This window comes from Delphinus delphis, chromosome 1 (assembly GCF_949987515.2).
Source record: "Delphinus delphis chromosome 1, mDelDel1.2, whole genome shotgun sequence".
NCBI classification, from domain to species: domain Eukaryota; kingdom Metazoa; phylum Chordata; class Mammalia; order Artiodactyla; family Delphinidae; genus Delphinus; species Delphinus delphis.
Window position 1 is genome coordinate 125,050,997 of NC_082683.1, and position 18,088 is coordinate 125,069,084.

An 18,088-nucleotide genomic window follows, 5' to 3' on the forward strand; every position below is an offset into this window, starting at 1 on the left:
CGAGTGCAAGGTCTTAGAGGTTTTGTTCATGGGTTTTGTGTCACGGTCAACGTTCAGCCATTCACGGTGATGCTTGTTTCACTTCCAATACAGCACCCCTGCCTTGCATATGCTATTTACTCTCCTAGGCAGCAGCCTGAAACACTGAAGCAGATGCTCTGTGTGTAGCTTCACCTAGCTGTGCCAGAGTTTCAGCTCTCAGATTGGAAATAAAATAAAAGTATGCACAAGTTTGGCAGGTGGGAGTGAGGCAAAGAGAGGGAAGGAGAAAGAGGCAGGGAGAAGGGAGAATTCTGGCCTAGCTCTGAAGAGATACGGGGCTTTGTAAGAGCTCACCAACGTAAAGAATTGAACAGAATGTTGCCAAAACTAGGCTGCCTGCAAATGCCAAATAATAAGAATCCTTTATCAGGAACACTAGGAACCCTTTCAGGAGAGAAGCATAAAGAATTCCAGGAAGCACATATTCAAAGCCTGTTTCCTAGGCAGCTGAAGCCACCCACCTTCCCTTGAACAAATGGAGCCAAATTCAGTTCTCAAATGTGCCATTTGCCTTGCCTCTCAAAACACTCCCGAGAGTTCAGCTGGTATCTTTTGTTTTCTGAAAGAAGCTGTAAGAGAAGGGTTTGATGCTGCTATCCGGTCATTGGAAATCTTTCAATTCCAAGCCCTGTCTCCCAACTGCCCCACCTCAGCCCTTAGCCCACCTCTGTAGCAGCCTCAAGCTTAGTTGTCACTCCAGTGAATGTGGAAATAGAACACGTCAGCTGATCTCCCTTGCAGTTCTTTGAAGTTCTGAGATCTGAACACAACCCCACAGTGTTGGCTTCAGCCTGCTCTAAAGGTTAGATGATGCATGCCTATAAAACCCTTAAGATAGAATCGGGCACAGAGTAAGCACATACCCGGATGTTTGCTACTATAATTAATACTTTTATTATCTTCTCAAAAGTATTAGGCTAAATGTTCCCTATGGCTTCCTTCCAAGCAGAGGTTATAAACCCAAAATTTGGGGGTTATGTGAATTAGAGAAACTGCCAGGAAGAAGACTAGGAAGAGGTGGGGCAGCGTCACCTGGGGCACACCTGCGCCATTGCATCAAAAATAAAGCATTTGAAATCACGCGTTTAGAAAACACTATGAAAAAGTCAAAACCAAACCAAAACAAAATAAAAATTACATCTGACTGGTGGACTGCCAGTTTGCCAGGCTTGCTCTAAACATTTCTTACAATCCCCATCCCACAAGGCACTCTAGTCTCAGCGGGAAAGGATGGTGTTAGGCTGCATGCTTGCTGAGGAGTGCCCCCTGCCAGGCTTCTTGGGAAGCCAGTAGACCCTGGAATGAGCTTTACCTGGGTGGGCTGGCCTCTCCACCCTGGCCCACCCATAGCAACCTCTGGTAAACTCCTTTCCCCTCTTGAGGGCTCTGAACTTTATGACTGGGTAGTGGCTTTGGTCTTGCCCTGTTTGCTGTGTTCTCTAGTGTAAATTAGGGTCTGTGATGACACAATATCATGGAGAGTGGAATTTTTTTTTTGCACCTTCAAGGAGTATTTATTGAGCACTACTAAACTCTATGCTGGGTGCGAAAGGTCCTAACGAGAAACAGGCTCTGTGTGTGTTTATGTGTGTGAAAGAGAGAATTTCTTTCAAACTAAAACTTGCCTTTCCTTGGTTTCTTCCCCTTCCCCATCATCCTTGAATATTCTCGTCTTACATATGAAGAAATTGAAGCCCAGAGTCACTTGCCCTAGTGCTCAAGATGGCAAGTTGCAGAACCTAGATCTGTCTGACCTTCCTAGGGTTAAAATATGACAGGGAAAACAAAATAAGTTGTAATAAAAAAGGGCTGAACTCTTCCTTTTTATACATGATGTATAAATCATTTATATAGTGGTAGTGATGACTTATCCGGTTGTACCAGCCTGTCTGTCTTTTCATCTCTCTTTCCTTCCCTTCCTCTCATCTAAAGGCTCTTTATTTGGGAAACCTGTGGCCATAGAAAAGGGTTTAATTGAGGAACAAAATATGTTGATAGAAGTCCATAATGGTAGATGTTTCATTCTGTGCAGCCAGCAAAGCTCTTCTGCCATGTCACCATATTGACAAATAGAGCATTTTGCAGCTTAGCTAGATGTTTGGGCATTATTTCCATATATTTGAACCAAATAGTTACATAAAAGCTCAGTCATGGGCTTCCCTGGTGGCGCAGTGGTTGAGAGTCCGCCTGCCGATGCAGGGGACCCGGGTTCGTGCCCCAGTCCGGGAAGATCCTACATGCTGTGGAGCGGCTGGGCCCGTGAGCCATGCCGCTGAGCCTGCGCGTCCGGAGCCTGTGCTCCGCAACGCAAGAGGCCACAACAGTGAGAGGCCTGTGTACCACACAAAAAAAAAAAAAGCTCAGTCATATATTCATACAACAAATATTTACCGAGACCTATCCTATGCTAAACTCCGTGGTAGGACTCCAGTATATTGTTAGGAACAAGACAGCCTTCTGCAGAGTTATGCCACGGAGAAGTTATTCCTTGAGGCAGTGGTAATGAGGACCACAGTCACTGCTTTTCATAGGTACGTGTGAAGTAGGGGCTCTCACATTTGTCAGGCTCTGCGACAATAGCAAGAGGAGGTTCTCTGCAGGCAATGTTGCAGGTCTGTCCTTTGAGTTCCATCAGCCTTCCTGCTCTAATAGCATTCTTTAAACCTCACACAAAAGCGTAGGCACATCAAGTGAGGACAAACCACAGTCATGCTCCCCTGCAACCTCCTTAAGTTAATTACTTGTTTTCTGTGTTTACACCCAGACCCTTATCATTGTGGTAGACACAAGTATGAGTCAAATGATTAGCTAAAATCCCCAAAGCCAAAGACTCCATTAGAAAGTCACAATAAAACTGAAAAATGGTCTGGTTCCTCCTGTGCTACCATTTACTGCAGGTGCCTTGAGTGTTTTTTTTGTTCTTTGTTTTTTCCTCTAAGAACAATAATACATCTTGGGTCCTTCATAGTTTTCTTTTCACTGATGTTTTAAACAAAGAGACAATACAATCAAACACTAGTAACACTTTTAAAACTCTACTGTTTTCAAGGTACTTTACTATGGCATATGCATTCTTATTTAGATAGTGATTACTTATAAATATACATAATATTTAATTTTTAAAATTTACTCTTTAAAAATATAGAAAGACAGTTACTGTTGTCATGACTCTACAGATGAGAAAACTGAAGCGCATAGTTTTTAAGTTACTTGTCTAAACTCATACAGTTCTGTTTGTCTCCACTCTGCAAAGCTAGTGGTTGATAATTTTATTTGAATGTATCTTTTCATTTGCTGTCCCTTTTCTTACTTTCCTATATATACCATAGGGTATTTTCTTCTATTGTCTATTTTCCATTTTATTCTGCCTCAATTAAAAGAAAAATCAAAGAAAATCTACTTTGTTATTCTCTTAGTATGTAATATTATCTTGAAATTCATTTATAAGGATCATAACGTTTTCATATTTTCCCCTCTGCTTCCATAATTGAACAAATATAGAAAATGGCCCTCTGTTTCTATTTCAGTGGTCAATATGTTATTTTAATAATTCTTTTGGCTCTTTGGCTGAATTAGTTAAAACATTATATTGAATCAATATCATAGCTGAAATCTCTAGTCAGCAATTTAAATCAATCTCTTTATTATCAGAAGAAATAATATAACCAATATTTGTATATTGACTGTTTAATATTCAGGTTAAAAGAAAAACGTTTCTTGAAACATTAGTCTGTAAGCTCTATGGAAAACGTGTCTCTTTGGTTTCATGGATTTAAGCGCAGTTCTTGGCACAGTGTAGGCATGACCTTGAGGGTGTCAAAATCCAGAGTAGGAAAAGGTAAGCAATGAATGAAGTGCAGAAGGCTGGCACAGAACACCAAAGGAACAGCAAAGAAAATTAGCTAAAAAGGCTTGGTTGAGAGGAAGGTTAAAATTACTGACCTTTGAAAGAGATTCTATACAATTTCACAACCACACAGCTTTCCGTTTTCTTATACCTCCCTCCTCTATCAAAGTATCTCCAGTGTTCCAGGGTTTATGAATATTCATGAATAACAATGATAGAGAAGCCCTAGGTGAGATGCTAATATCTTTTCAGCTTTACACCAACCTTTAAAATAACCCTGTAGGATTGCATTGTTTTCAGTGAATGTTAGGATAGAAATTGAATGATGCTGATGGATGTAAGGAGATCTGCAGAAGAAATCTCCTGAGTCTAGATGTCTGTTCTTCACAGCTACAACAAAATGGGTTGTTGGCGATGTTTAAATAAACTCAATTAATGAAGCATGAGGATTGGTGCTTCTTAATCCTTTTTTGTATAGGAGTCCTCTGAGGTCCTTATGAAAACCATGAACCCTCTCTTTCTTTCAAAACAACAAACAAAAACAAAAACATGCTTTTACATATATACCTCCTTGTTTTCAATTTCTCTTGGCTCTCTTACTCCCTGATGGACCCATGGACTTGAAATCTACAGACCCAGGGTAACAATTTCCGGTCTAGATAATTTCTAAGGCCCCTTCTGTATCCAACAGTCTATTTGTCTATGAGTTGACATAGTTGTATTCAGATTTTAACACTGCCAAGGTTTAGCCATATTACCTGGGTTAAGTTTCTTAACATCTCTGAGCCTCTGGTAGTTCATTGTAATTGTAAGGATTAAAAGAAATAATGTGTGTAAAAAGCCTGACCTGTCCCCCTTCACCTCTGTGATAGAGCAAATAATGGCCCTCTTCCCAAAGATGTCCACACTCTAATCCCTGGCTCCTATAAATATGTTAACTTATAGGGCAAAAGAGACTGCAGATATAGTTAAGGTAATAGGCTTTAAGACAGGGAGATTATCCTGAATTTCTGATGGGCCCAATTTAATCACTTGAGTCTTAAAAGCAAAGAATTTTTCCAGTTGGAATCAGAGAGATGCAGTGCAAGAAGATGCAGGAGAGATGGGGCAGAGGAGAGATGAGACAGATGTGGAACATGAAGACTCAACCAGCACTGGTGACTTTGAAGATGAAGAGGGAGCCATTAGCCAGGGAATGCAGGCGGCCTCTAGAAGCTGAGAACATTGGCCTATAGTCAACAAGGAAACGGGGACCGTGGTCCTATAACTAAAAAAACTGGATTCTGCCAACAACCTGAGAGGTCCTGGAAGTAGGTCCTCCCCCAGAGCCTCCAGTAAGGATTGCAGCTCCGCCAACACCTTGATCTTGGCCTTGTGAAACCCTGAGCAGAGCCCAGCCAAGCTGCCCAGACTTTTGATCTACAGAACTGTGAGATAATAAATGTGTGTTGTCTTAAGCCACTAAGTTTGATCTAATTTGTTTTCCAGCAATAGAAAACGAATATCACCTCATTCCACTACTCCTCATTCAACCTCCTCTCGAAGGGTCAGTCAGTTGCACACTAAGGTGAGTTTACACTGAGATGTTGCTGTTCCTAGATTTTTTGGGTTTTGACCTCAAATTATACTCACTCCTCTGCTTATAAGTGAAAGGAATTGTAGGTAGCAACAACCAGGAGCAAGAAGGTGTTCTGAAAACATGATGTTTTTTTCCTGGCATTTCTGAAATTATACCACAGAGGAAGCCACGGGTCCAGTCAGCCTTTTCACAAGCGAGACTTCATGGCTGGCTCTCAGGATCTGTCTGGATGAATTCCTTAGCAGCACCCTGCCCTCCCTACCAGAATGATACCTTTCTTTTTCCTGGACCTCCTCCAACTCTCATTTAACTGTTTGCATCAGCCTTACATTGCCTTCTCCATCTGTGCTGGTGAGGGGATTCCTCCAGGGGTGTGGTCTCAGAACTCTACCTGGTTTCCACATGCGAATGATGGCTGTCGGGAAGCCAGGGAACAGCTGGATGAGGACATGCAGAACCTCCAGTAAGTCATCTGCTCTGATAGAATTCCTGAGCTACCTTGGAATTCCTCAGAGCATCAGAACTGCTGAGAGCCGATGCTGCAGTAGGATTTTTATCAAGTTGCTCCTTTGAAGGGAGTGAGCTCCAGTCTTCCAAACACCCAACCTGCCTGTGTGGGTCAGTAAGGTTTACTATCCATCTGTTTCCATATGAAACCAGGTGACTTTGCCTGGACCTACAGGGGATCATACCTAGGGATGCATGTATCTGACATGAAGGATGAACCTGGTCTGGACGGTCCCACACAGCTCGGAAGTCAAGACATGAATGAGCAGACCCCAAATGAGATATGCTCCAGAGGGTCTGCATAGGGGCCCTAGGGCTCATCAAAAAATATAATCACAGGAGCACTGCTTTTAGTGGTACGATGTGAATGACCAACCATATTTACTGGAATTTTGAAATAACATGGGAAAGAGAGATTTGACATTTTCTAGAGTTTGTAGTCATTGTCAAAGGGACTCAAACCAAAGCATGGGACAGCATTTTCACTGTGTGCATTTCAGAAGATTTCCTAGATAACAGGTGCAGAGCATCTCTGTCTCATCCTCAGGGGATTGGCCTGGCATTTCACGCTGGCTGCATTTCCACTGGCCTCTTTGATCTCTGATTGTTCAGTATGCCCTTGTGCTCAACGTTTCTGAGACTTGCAGCCACAGCTTCCTCTCTTCTGCCTTTCTTCCCCTTGTTACAAACAAAGCATTAGATTACCTAGATTATAAATCCCAACTTAATATATGCAACAATTTAGAATGTAATTTGCCTCTCATTAAAATGTCCTGTATGCATTTTTCTTAATGTTTACACTTTAGAAATGTGCATCAAAATTTATGTGTTGTGGACACAGCTATTTGCCTAAAGTCTATATTCAGGAACATGGGAGCAAAAGGACCCTCAGGATAGAGAAGAAGGAGAACAGAAAGCAAACTTTGGAATCAGAAATTCTGGATTTAAACCCCTGACCACCCTGCAGTAGCCCTGAGTAACTACGAAATTTCTCTTTGAGTGTCTTTAACTTTAAAATCAGGGAAAGGGGATGGGAGAGGTAAATTGGGAATTTGGGATTAACAGGTGCACACTACTGTACATAAAACAGGTAAACAACAAGAACCTACTGTATAGCACAGGGAACTATAGTCAATATCTTGTAATAACCTATAATGGAAAAGAATCTGAAAAAGAATAGTTATATGTATATTTATTACAACTGAATCTCTTCTCTATATACCTGAAACGTTGTAAATCAACTATACTTCGATTTAAAAAATAGTAAAAAATAAAAAGGTGGGGGGGGTCAGTAAACGTATTTGTTGTGAAGATTCATCTGAAATCTCTGTTCAGACAATGGCCTCCAAGCTGTCTGGACCTCTCACCCAACGCCTTTCCTGTCTTATATTCTACCTTTCTCCCCCCTGCGCCCCCTGCTCCAGTCACACTGTTCTACTACATGTTTTTCAAACGCACCCAGCATTCTTTGCCAAGGACATTCGCACTCTCTTCTCTCTCCCTGGAAACTTCTGTCCCCAGATAACCATGTGGTTTGCTTTCCTGTGTCCTTGGGAGAGCTGTTTAAATCAGAGACCCAGCTACATCCCAACAGCAATATCCCACTGCCACCCCTGTACCACCCAACCCTGACACTTCTGTCCCTCTTGATTACTTAATTTATATCCACAGAGCTTACCAACCCCCTGACATATTACTTGTTTATTTTGCATATTGTTTGTGCCACCCACCCACCCCTTGTAGGATTAGGGTTGACCATTTTGTTCACTACTTTATGTGCAGCAATTAGAAATATGCCCAAAACACTCATAAACACAAATGCTGAAAGAGTGGCTGAGGCGACTTATGTAAAGTGCTCATGTCTAGCACAAGAAGGGGCAATAAATCATAGCTAAACACGATATATCTGAGGGGTAGTTGTGGAAAAGAAAGGCTTTCTAGAGTTTTTCTTGGTGATCTAGAACTTGAACTTATTTCACTTGGTGACTTAGAATTTAAACTTTACAGCTTGGAGAGGAAGGAATATCTTGGATCTGGAGGACCTGACTTAAATCACCTTAGAAGTAGCTCTCTATTGCCCCTGTGAGCCACTCTAGGCTGGTTCTGGTATCTAAAGTGCTGATTCCTCACTGAAGAAGTCAGGAATCATATTTTAATGGACTATTCATAACAAGACAGGAAGTTGGAGGGGAAAGGGATATTTAACTCTCTGGAGAAGTGGTCCCATATAGTGGAAATGGCACGGATTTGGGCTCCACAAGATCTGGATTCAGTTGCTGATTCTACCACTTATCAACTGAGGAAATGAGCAAAATTTACCGTTCCTGAGTCTTAGGTTCTCTTCATCTTAATTGGTGGTAAGAATAGATATTATCCCACAATGTTTCTGTTTTACTTGCATGTCTCATTGATGAGAAATTGGGCCATGTATTGAAAGTGCTTTGCAAACTATTAATCACTAAACAGGGATTGGTGGTGGTGATTATTATTTAGTGGGAACGGCAGGCTCTGCAGATTCTCTTGACCTCAAAAAAAAAATGCTACCGAGTTATTTGTACAAGATTTTGACTTTGACATGTTAAGTTATATTTTGCAAGTTTCTTCCCAGTCTGCAACTTTCTTGCTTTGAGCTCTGATAGCTGTCTAGCGCATTTACTTTTATATTCAGACAGTACTTTTCTTCAAGAAACTCAAGAGGCTTTGTAGACAATTATTTATTCATTCTTGCATTCTGAGAGAGAAGGAAGAAGAACATTCTTTTGAGTCTGGAAAAATGGAGAGAAGCAGGGTCAGGAAAGCCAAGACAACTTCTCATCCATGTATTGACTCCCATTTCTATGGGTCTGTGGAAGGAGGGTTTTGTGCCCTCTTATCTGGCCTGCTCCTATCTCTACTAGGAGTCTAGGTCAGGATTTCATCCAAGACATGTGGGAAAGAGAGAGGGGCTCTTCCAGAATTTTTTGGTAGGACTTATAGTAGAGAGGAAGTGAGGCAGTTCAACTCCTGTTGGCCATTCCAGGGAAGACCCTGGAGTCCCACTCACATCCTGAAGGTTCATCCACACCATTGCACCAGATACCTCATAGCTAAGGTCATTTGCTTAGGTTCTTGGGTAACAAGAGGCCCGCTCTTGTCTCCAGGACACTGTCAGTCAGTCCTAAGATTAGGAAAGTAAAAAGCATATCAAAGAAGCTCTTCATGAGACTGAATTGACTAAAGTCCTCATTATTCTTCATGTTGTGCAGATTTAGGCAGATTCCTACTGGGATCCTCAATGCTAAATTACCTCATCTTTCTTAAATTACAAAACTATCCTTTTAATTGTGTCTTTTTATTGGCTACCGAGTTGACTGGAAGAGACTATGGAAACATGTTTCACACTCTCTGAGCTGGTGTGTGAAACCCAGAAACAGATTGGTGGGAAAATGCTTCCTGAAAAAGGCTCAGCAAAATCTGGCCCTTATGAGTTTGTGTGTGTGTGTGTGTGTGTGTGTGTGTGTGTGCGCGCGCGCGCGCGCTCTCCTAAAAATAGAACTGTTTCTTTTAGGGAAACCCAGAGGACAAGAGACACGAGGAAGCAAATACTTCCTATAAATGCTGCGTTGTGTTTTTCCATAAACATTTACTTTTGTTCTTTTTGGATTTTCTTTGACCTTGGCTTTCATATACCAAGTAGCCAGAAGCACAGGCTTTATCAAGGGCCCCAGTGGCCAGAGGAACAACAGGGGTTCTATCCCTGGGAATGTCAGTGCCCTTGGATGTTATTTAAGCTCTCTGGCTGCTCTTCCCAGTCTCTGAAATGAACACACTACTGACCTTATGTAAATTATAGAACTAATGAGAGGCCATGATTTGTAACCCGCATGTAAGCTGCAGCCGTAGTGTCCTTAAACTGTCAAATAAAATGGCCTCAAAAATCCCTATTACTTTTGGTGAGAAACTTGTTTTCTCACCTGGTCTTTCTTAGAATTCTTATATTTCTTAAATTTTCTCCTAGTCCATCTGACTCTGAATTTCTGCTTTCACCTAACTATTTTATTTTATAGATCACCCGACCACCCCACACACGTGATTGCTTCTCTATACTATCTCATATTTTGTGAGATAGCACCCCATTTACTTCCAGAAAACCACCAACCCAAGTCTATGCACTTGTATAAGATATTCACTGAAGTCTTAAAAAAAAAAAGGAAGGTTTTAAAATGGCAGCACTGCAAAATGTAACACAATTAAACAATAGATACCAGAGTTCTTAAAAGTCCTCAGGCTAATCCTTCTCCAGAAATTCCCCATTGGTCTCCACAGCCATGTTTCTCAGCCTCTATCTTACCTTCTCCAAACTCTTTCCATCTCCCTGATTGCATCAACCACAGATTACTGTTCACTTCTTGTGCACAGATGTTTAGCTATCAGTGTTGGCCTCACCTTCCTTCCCAGTATGGGTATCTACTCCAGAGAAGTGTTATACAGCTTGCCAGAAGATTAAAGTGACTACCACTAGTTACGGTTTCTAATAACAGTGTTTATATTCTACTGCATCATATTTGAAAACTCTTATGTTTTCATAAGAAAATATTCCTCAGTGAGTTCTTATTAGAGTAAAATCTGATAGAAAACACACGCTTCTTCAGAAATTTTTAGCAGTTGTTGCTATTCTACACATCTAAACCTCGATCACCGACTTTCAAAAAAAGAATTGCAAAACATTACAGAATCCTGAAGCATCTCACCTTGATTGGTTTATGGAGTTGACCGTAGTACATGTTCATGGGAGAAAGGTGTGGGAGGGGGCCTTTTAGGAAAGGCTAGAGCATTCCCTTTCTAAATACTCTCTCCTCTTTTCTTTTTCTCTTGCAATCCATTCTCCACAGAGCAGCTGAAGTGATCTTTGATACATGCAAATCAAACCATGTCATTCCCTTGCTTAAAATTCTTCACTGATTTCCCATGTACTTATGTGTCAGGCTCCCCTCTTACTATTCTCCAGACATGAAGGCGTCTCACCTCCTCAAACAGGCTGACATCTTTCCCGTATCAGTCCTTTTGCCATCACCCACCCCCTCTCCACTGCCTGGAACAGAACTGCCCCTGCTCTTAGCATAGCTGGACTCTTCTCACCCTTCCCATCTCAGCTTCACTGTCACTTGCACCTGAAAGCATTCTCTGACCACCCCATCCACACAGGTGCTCCTGACATTCTCAATCTTGGCCTCATTTTCCCCTTCATATCACTTGCCACAATCTGTGATTATTTATAATTTGATTCTGTGTTTCCTTTCTATCTATCCCACTATTCAGGAATCTGCCAACTTCTCCGGTAAGGGGATAGATAGTAAATATTTCAGGTTTGTGCCGTACGATATCTGTTGCAACTACTCAACTCTGCTGCTGCGGTGTAAAAGCAGCCATAAATAATGCACAAATTAGTGTGGTGTGTTTCGGTAAAACTTTATTCTTCTTCTGATTTTTATTACATTTTAAAGTGTACAAAAAATGACAGGCTGAATTTGGCCCATGGACTGTAGTTTGCTGACCCAGCAATCGATTGTAAACTCTACGAGGACAGCAATAAGTCTATTTTATTCACCATTGAATCACTAATACCTAGTACAATTCTTGGCACATAATAAGCTGTCAAGAAATACTTATTAAATGGATGGGACAGTGATGCCAGGATCAAGCAAAAGACTTAATGGTAGAAAGGCCAAAGGGAAAACAAAGATAATAGTAAAAATATGAACAAAGAAAACTAATTAGTATATTTAATATATAATTCCTTTAATAATCTCCATATACCATATATGATATATAATATATATTATATATATGGAGATATATTAAAGCAATTGGCTCACATGTTTATGGAGGCTGAGAAGTCCTGTGATCTGCTGTCTGCGAGCTGTAGAACCAAGAAAAGTGGTATAATTCCATCTGATTCCAAAGACCTGAGAATGGAGCAAGTCCCAATCTGAGTCTGAAAGCCTGAGAATTAGGAACATCCATATCTGAGGGCAGGAGAAGATGCATGTCTCAGCTCAAGCAGAGACAGTGAATTCACCCTTTCTCTGCCTTTTCTTCCTATTCAGGCCCTCAATGTGTTAGATGATGCCCACCTGCTCTGACGAGGATAATCTTCTTTACTCAGTCTACTGATTACTAATTCAAATGCTAATCTCTTCCAGAGACACCCTTACAGATGCACCCAGAAATAGTGATTTTTTACCCACTATCTGGGCATCCCTTAGCCCAGTCAAGTTGACACATAAAATTAACCGTTGGACCCAAATACGTGCTCTCCTGGGCAGTTCGCCATTCCTCCAGGAATATTCTGAGAGTTCAGCAGATTCAGAGGAGAGTTCAGCATAAGTAACCAGCCCCTTTGAGGTTTAAGCATATATAATGGAATGTGGTGGGGTTTATTACATATATGGTTTTGGGACTGGGGAAATATTAGTGATGGCGGGAGCTGTTGGTATACATGACCCAGTGGGTCCTTTAAGATTTGGGTAGTCAGTATTATGAGAAAAACCTTAAGAGTTTAGCCATTATAAAAGACAATAATTCAAGTTGATTTAATAAGTTATTGATTCAAAAATGTGAATAATTGGGGCTTCCCTGGTGGCGCAGTAGTTGAGAGTCCGCCTGCCGATGCAGAGGACACGGGTTCGTGCCCCGGTCTGGGAGGATCCCACATGCCGCGGAGCGACTGGGCGCATGGGTCATGGCCACTGGGCCTGCGCGTTCGGAGTCTGTGCTCTGCAATGGGAGAGGCCACAACAGTGAGAGGCCCGCGTACCACAAAAAAAAAAAAAAAAAAAAGAATAATTTAAGATCTGTTTTCCAAAATAACGGTACCAATTTTCGATTCAAACAGCAGTGAGAATAGTCATATCAGTGCCATTCGGCAGAATTTGTAAGTGTTTGTGTGGGTGCATGTTTTTACCTGACTAGTTTAATACGCCAAAAAAATTTAATTTCTGCTTCTCTGTTTTGAAGTTGAATTTTTCTTCAGTTTTTTTTTATCATCGTCTATCTATTCATCATGCCCATGGCCTGTCCGTCTTTTGGGGCTTTTCCCGTTAATTTGTATGAGGCATTTATATGTTTAATATTTGGGAGAACTTTGAAGTTCCTGACCTCATGTTAGAACGAAGGCACTTCCTTAGAGAAAGGATTCTTCACCTGAAGTCTATCAGGTTTGGCGATAGAAGTAGTAGAGGGTGGGGGAGTGTTGTTTTTGAACTTGAATGGGAAAAAATACATCTTTATTTTTATGAACCCTTACTTGAAATTAGGATTCCTTTAACTAATGTTAGCAGTACCTGTGACTTTGCCACCAATAGAAATCATAGGTATTTTTATATCACATTGCATATATCAAATTATGATTTATCACACCAAAATTATAGTAGTTTTTAGGTCTGCTGTTAGGTCATGATATGTAATGGGGTAATTAAGAAGGGTGTATTTTACTTAACCACAAAAATTGTTAAATATTTGTATAATTTCATTTCAGTACAGTTGGCTTCCTTTATAATTCTATGTATTTTATTAAATGAATTTAAAATATTATTCTGAAGAGGGAGTCCATAGCCTTCACCAGACTGTGAATGTGGTCCATGGCGCCAAACACTTAAAAATTCTTGCCCTGGAGTAACACTCATGGCTTCTTTCCATCCCTTGACTCATCTGACTCATAAGGAGTTAGAGAAGGAACGGAATATTTTCAACGCATCTGTCTGTCTGTCTCTCTATCTCTCTTTCTCTGATCTGCCTACTCTCTGCCATGAAGTAAACTGACCGAGAGAAGCTTTGCCCTTGGGGAGTTCTGCAGCCATCCTGTTCTGCCTGTGACAAGGCAAGCAACTTTATTCTTTGGGTAAAGTATTAGGAAATCTGGTACCGCCTCAAATCTAAACTGTAGACTCTAATCGATTTTTTATCACCAATAATGTGATATTTTGATCTCAGTCTAATTTCTGTGTCTACTACTAAACTGGTTCCAAACTTGAAAGGGAAAGAAAGGAATATTAATTATGAGTCCCCTGAAACCTCAACAATATTTTTCCAAATACTATTTCAAATTTACCTTTCACCTTTTTTAATACAGAAGCTTTTAATTTTTTAATTAGTCAAATCAATCTTTTCCTGTGTAATTCCATCCACTGCCTTAAACTTAGAAAATCCTTCTTTATATCAAATAAACAACGTTCTATGTTTTCTTCTAGTTTTTTTAAGATTTAATTTTTTTTACTTTAAAATATTAATTAACCTGGAATTTCTGTTATTGTATACTGTGAGATGATGGCTCTCTGAATGGATTTTCTTTTCAAATTTCAAATAGCCATGTGTGCATATATATATATATATATATATATATATATATATATATGAATCACTTTGCTGTATACCTGAAACTAACACAACATTGTAAATCAACTATATGCCAATGAAAATTTATCAAATGATTATTTGTTGAGTAATTGTTCATTCGTCCCTAATTGTACTACAAATATTTTTTGCATGCCTACTCTGTACAAGGCCCAGTGCTTTGCATTGGGAATTCAATGGGCAACAAGACCCAGTTCCTACTCCTCTGATTTTCAGTACCTTCCTTTTTATATATTAAACTCTTATGTAATTCAAGATCTCATGGAGGGGGAGGGGGAGGGGGCATTACCTTGGTAAAATGGTCCACAAACACAAGGAGATTGAGATCAAATGTTTGGGGTTTTTTTGCAAGTTACATCATGTTTTATTTCTCCATTCTGTGTTGATTCCTTTTATCAATGTATTTTTTTGAACACATATACACCATAAAGCAATGCATGAGGGATACCAGCACATTCAAGGTGATGTTGTCTCTAGGAAGGGGAGAACAAGAACTGAGGGGGATGTGAAAGGTATGGCTTTTGTATGTGTATATAATTTTGTTGCTTTATTTAAAAAAATAAATAAAAAGCCCAGAAGGTGATATGGTAGAGTGTCAACATTTAAAAATTCTAGAATAAGTTGAAGGATGGTTGTATTTCTTAAATTTATAATACTATCTCTGCTGTTCTCATATTATATACTTGGCAGTTTTATAAAGAGAAACAGGTATACTGGGATGGCAGCTAGCTGTTTCGCTGTGTCTCTACTTTCTCACCTGTGATTTCATAGCCCATATATAGACATACTGCAGACACACTTCTGTGCAGTGTTGTTTGAAGAAACAGGAATGGACGTAACACCATCCCCACGAAAACCATAAGAATTTAAGTAAATGTCAGAACATTCAGTAACAGTCATCATGTTTGAGAAGGGGCATATCTCTGCTCAGGAGGATAAAGAGTTTTTTTTTTCCTTTAACATCTATGTTGGAGCATAATTGCTTTACAATGTTGTATTAGTTTCTGCTGTATAACAAAGTGAATCAGCTATATGTATACATATATCCCCATATCCCCTCCCTCTTGTATCTCCCTCCCAACCTCCCTATTCCACCCCTCTAGGTGGTCACAAAGCACTGAGCTGATCTCCCTGTGCTATGCAGCTGCTTCCCACTAGCTATCTGTTTTATAATTGGTAGTGTATATATATCAATGCTACTCTCTCATTTAATCCCAGCTTACCCTTACCCTTCCCTGTGTCCTCAAGTCCATTCTCTATATCTGCATCTTTATTCCTGTCCTGCCCCTAGGTTCATCAGAAACATTTTTTTTAAGATTCCATATATATGTGTTAGCATACAATATTTCTTTTCACTTTCTGACTCGCTTCACTCTGTATGACAGACTCTATGTCCATCCACCTCACTACAGATAACTCAATTTCATTTCTTTTTATGGCTGAGTAATATTCTATTGTATATATGTGCCATATCTTTAGCCATTCATCTGTCGATGGACACTTAGGTTGCTTCCATGTCCTGGCTATTGTAAATAGAGCTGCAATGAATATTGTGGTACATGACTCTTTTTGAATGATGGTTTTCTCAGGGTATATGCCCAGTAGTGGGATTGCTGGGTCATATGGTAGTTCTATTTTTAGTTTTTTAAGGAACCTCCGTACTGTTCTCCATAGTGGCTGTATCAGTTTACATTCCCACCAACAGCGCAAGAGGGTTCCCTTTTCTCCAAACCCTCTCCAGCATTTATTGTTTGTAGATTTTTTTGATGATGGCCATTCTGACTGGTGTGAGGTGATACCTCATTGTAGTTTTGATTTGCATTTCTCTAATATTAGTGATGTTGAGCATCCACTCATGTGTTTGTTGGCAATCTGTATATCTTCTTTGGAGAAATGTCTATTTAGGTCTTCTGCCCATTGTTGGATTGGGTGGTTTGTCTTTTGATATTGAGCTGCATGAGCTGCTCGTATATTTTGGAGATTAATCCTTTGTCAGTTGATTCATTTGCAAATATTTGCTCCCATTCTGAGGGTTGTCTTTTCATCTTATTTATGGTTTCCTATGCTGTGTAAAAGCTTTTAAGTTTCTTTAGGTCCTATTTGTTTATTTTTATATTTATTTCCATTTCTCTATGAGGTGAGTCAAAAAGGATCTTCGGGTGATTTATATCATAGAGTGTTCTGCCTATGTTTTCCTCTAAAAGTTTTATAGTGTCTGGCCTTAACATTTAGGTCTTTAATCCATTTTGAGTTTATTGTTGTGTATGGTGTTAGGAAGAGTTCTAATTTCATTCTTTTACATGTAGCTGTCCGGTTTTTCCCAGCACCACTTAGTAAAGAGGCTGCCTTTTCTCCATTCTATATTCATGCCTCATTTATCAAAGATAAGGTGACCATATGTGAGTGGGTTTATCTCTGGGCTTTCTATTCCTGTTCCATTGATCTATATTTCTGTTTTTGTGCCAGTACCGTGCTGTCTTGACTACTGTAGCTTTGTAGTGTAGTCTGAAGTCAGGGAGCCTGATTCGTCTAGCTCCATTTTTCTTTCTCAAGATGGCTTTGGCTATTTGGGGTCTTTTGTGTTTCCATACAAATTGTGAAATTTTTTGTTCTAGTTCTGTGAAAAATACCATTGGTAGTTTGATAGGGATTGGATTGAATCTGTAGATTGCTTTGGGTAGTATAGTCATTTTCACAATGTTGATTCTTCCAATCCAAAAACATGGTATATCTCTCCATTTGTTTGTATCTTCTTTAATTTCTTTCATCAGTGTCTTCTAGTTTTGTGCATACAGCTCTTTTGTCTCCTTAGGTAGATTTGTTCCTAGGTATTTTATTCTTTTTGTTGCATTGGTAGGGAGTGTTTCCTTAATTTCTGTTTCAGATTTTTCATCATTCCTGTATAGGAATGCAAGAGATTTCTGTGCATTGATTTTGAATCCTGCTACTCTACCAAATTTATTGATTAGCTGTAGTAGTTTTCTGGTATCATCTTTAGGATTCTCTGTGTATAGTATCATGTCATTTGCAAGCAGTGACAGTTTTACTTCTTTTTATCCAATTTGTATTCCTTTTATTTATTTTTTTCTCCTCTGATTGCTGTGGCTAAAACTTCCAAGACTATGTTGAATAATAGTGGTGAGAGTGGGCAACCTTGTCTTATTCCTGATCTTAGAGGAAATGCTTTCAGTTTTTCACCATTGAGAATGATGTTGGCTGTGGGTTCGTCATATATGGCCTTTATTATGTTGAGAAAAGTTCCCTCTCTGCCTGCTTTCTGGAGGTTTTATCATAAATAATGAATAAGGTGAATTTTGTCAAAAGAATTTTCTCCATCTGTTGAGACAATCATATGTTTTTCTCCTTCAGTTTGTTAGTATGGTGTATCACATTGATTGATTTGCGTATATTGAAGAACCCTTGCATTCCTGGGATAAAACCCACTTGATCGTGGTGTATGATCCTTTTAATATGCTGTTGGATTCTGTTTGCTAGTATTTTGTTGAGGATTTTTCATCTATGTTCATCAGTGATATTGACCTGTAGTTTTTCTGTGACATCTTTGTCTGGTTTTGGTATCACGGTGATGGTGGCCTCATAGAATGAGTTTGGGAGTGTTCCTCCCTCTGCTGTATTTTGGAAGAGTTTAGGAAGGATAGGTGTTAGCTCTTCTCTAAAGTTTTGACAGAATTCACCTTTGAAGCCATCTGGTCCTGGGCTTT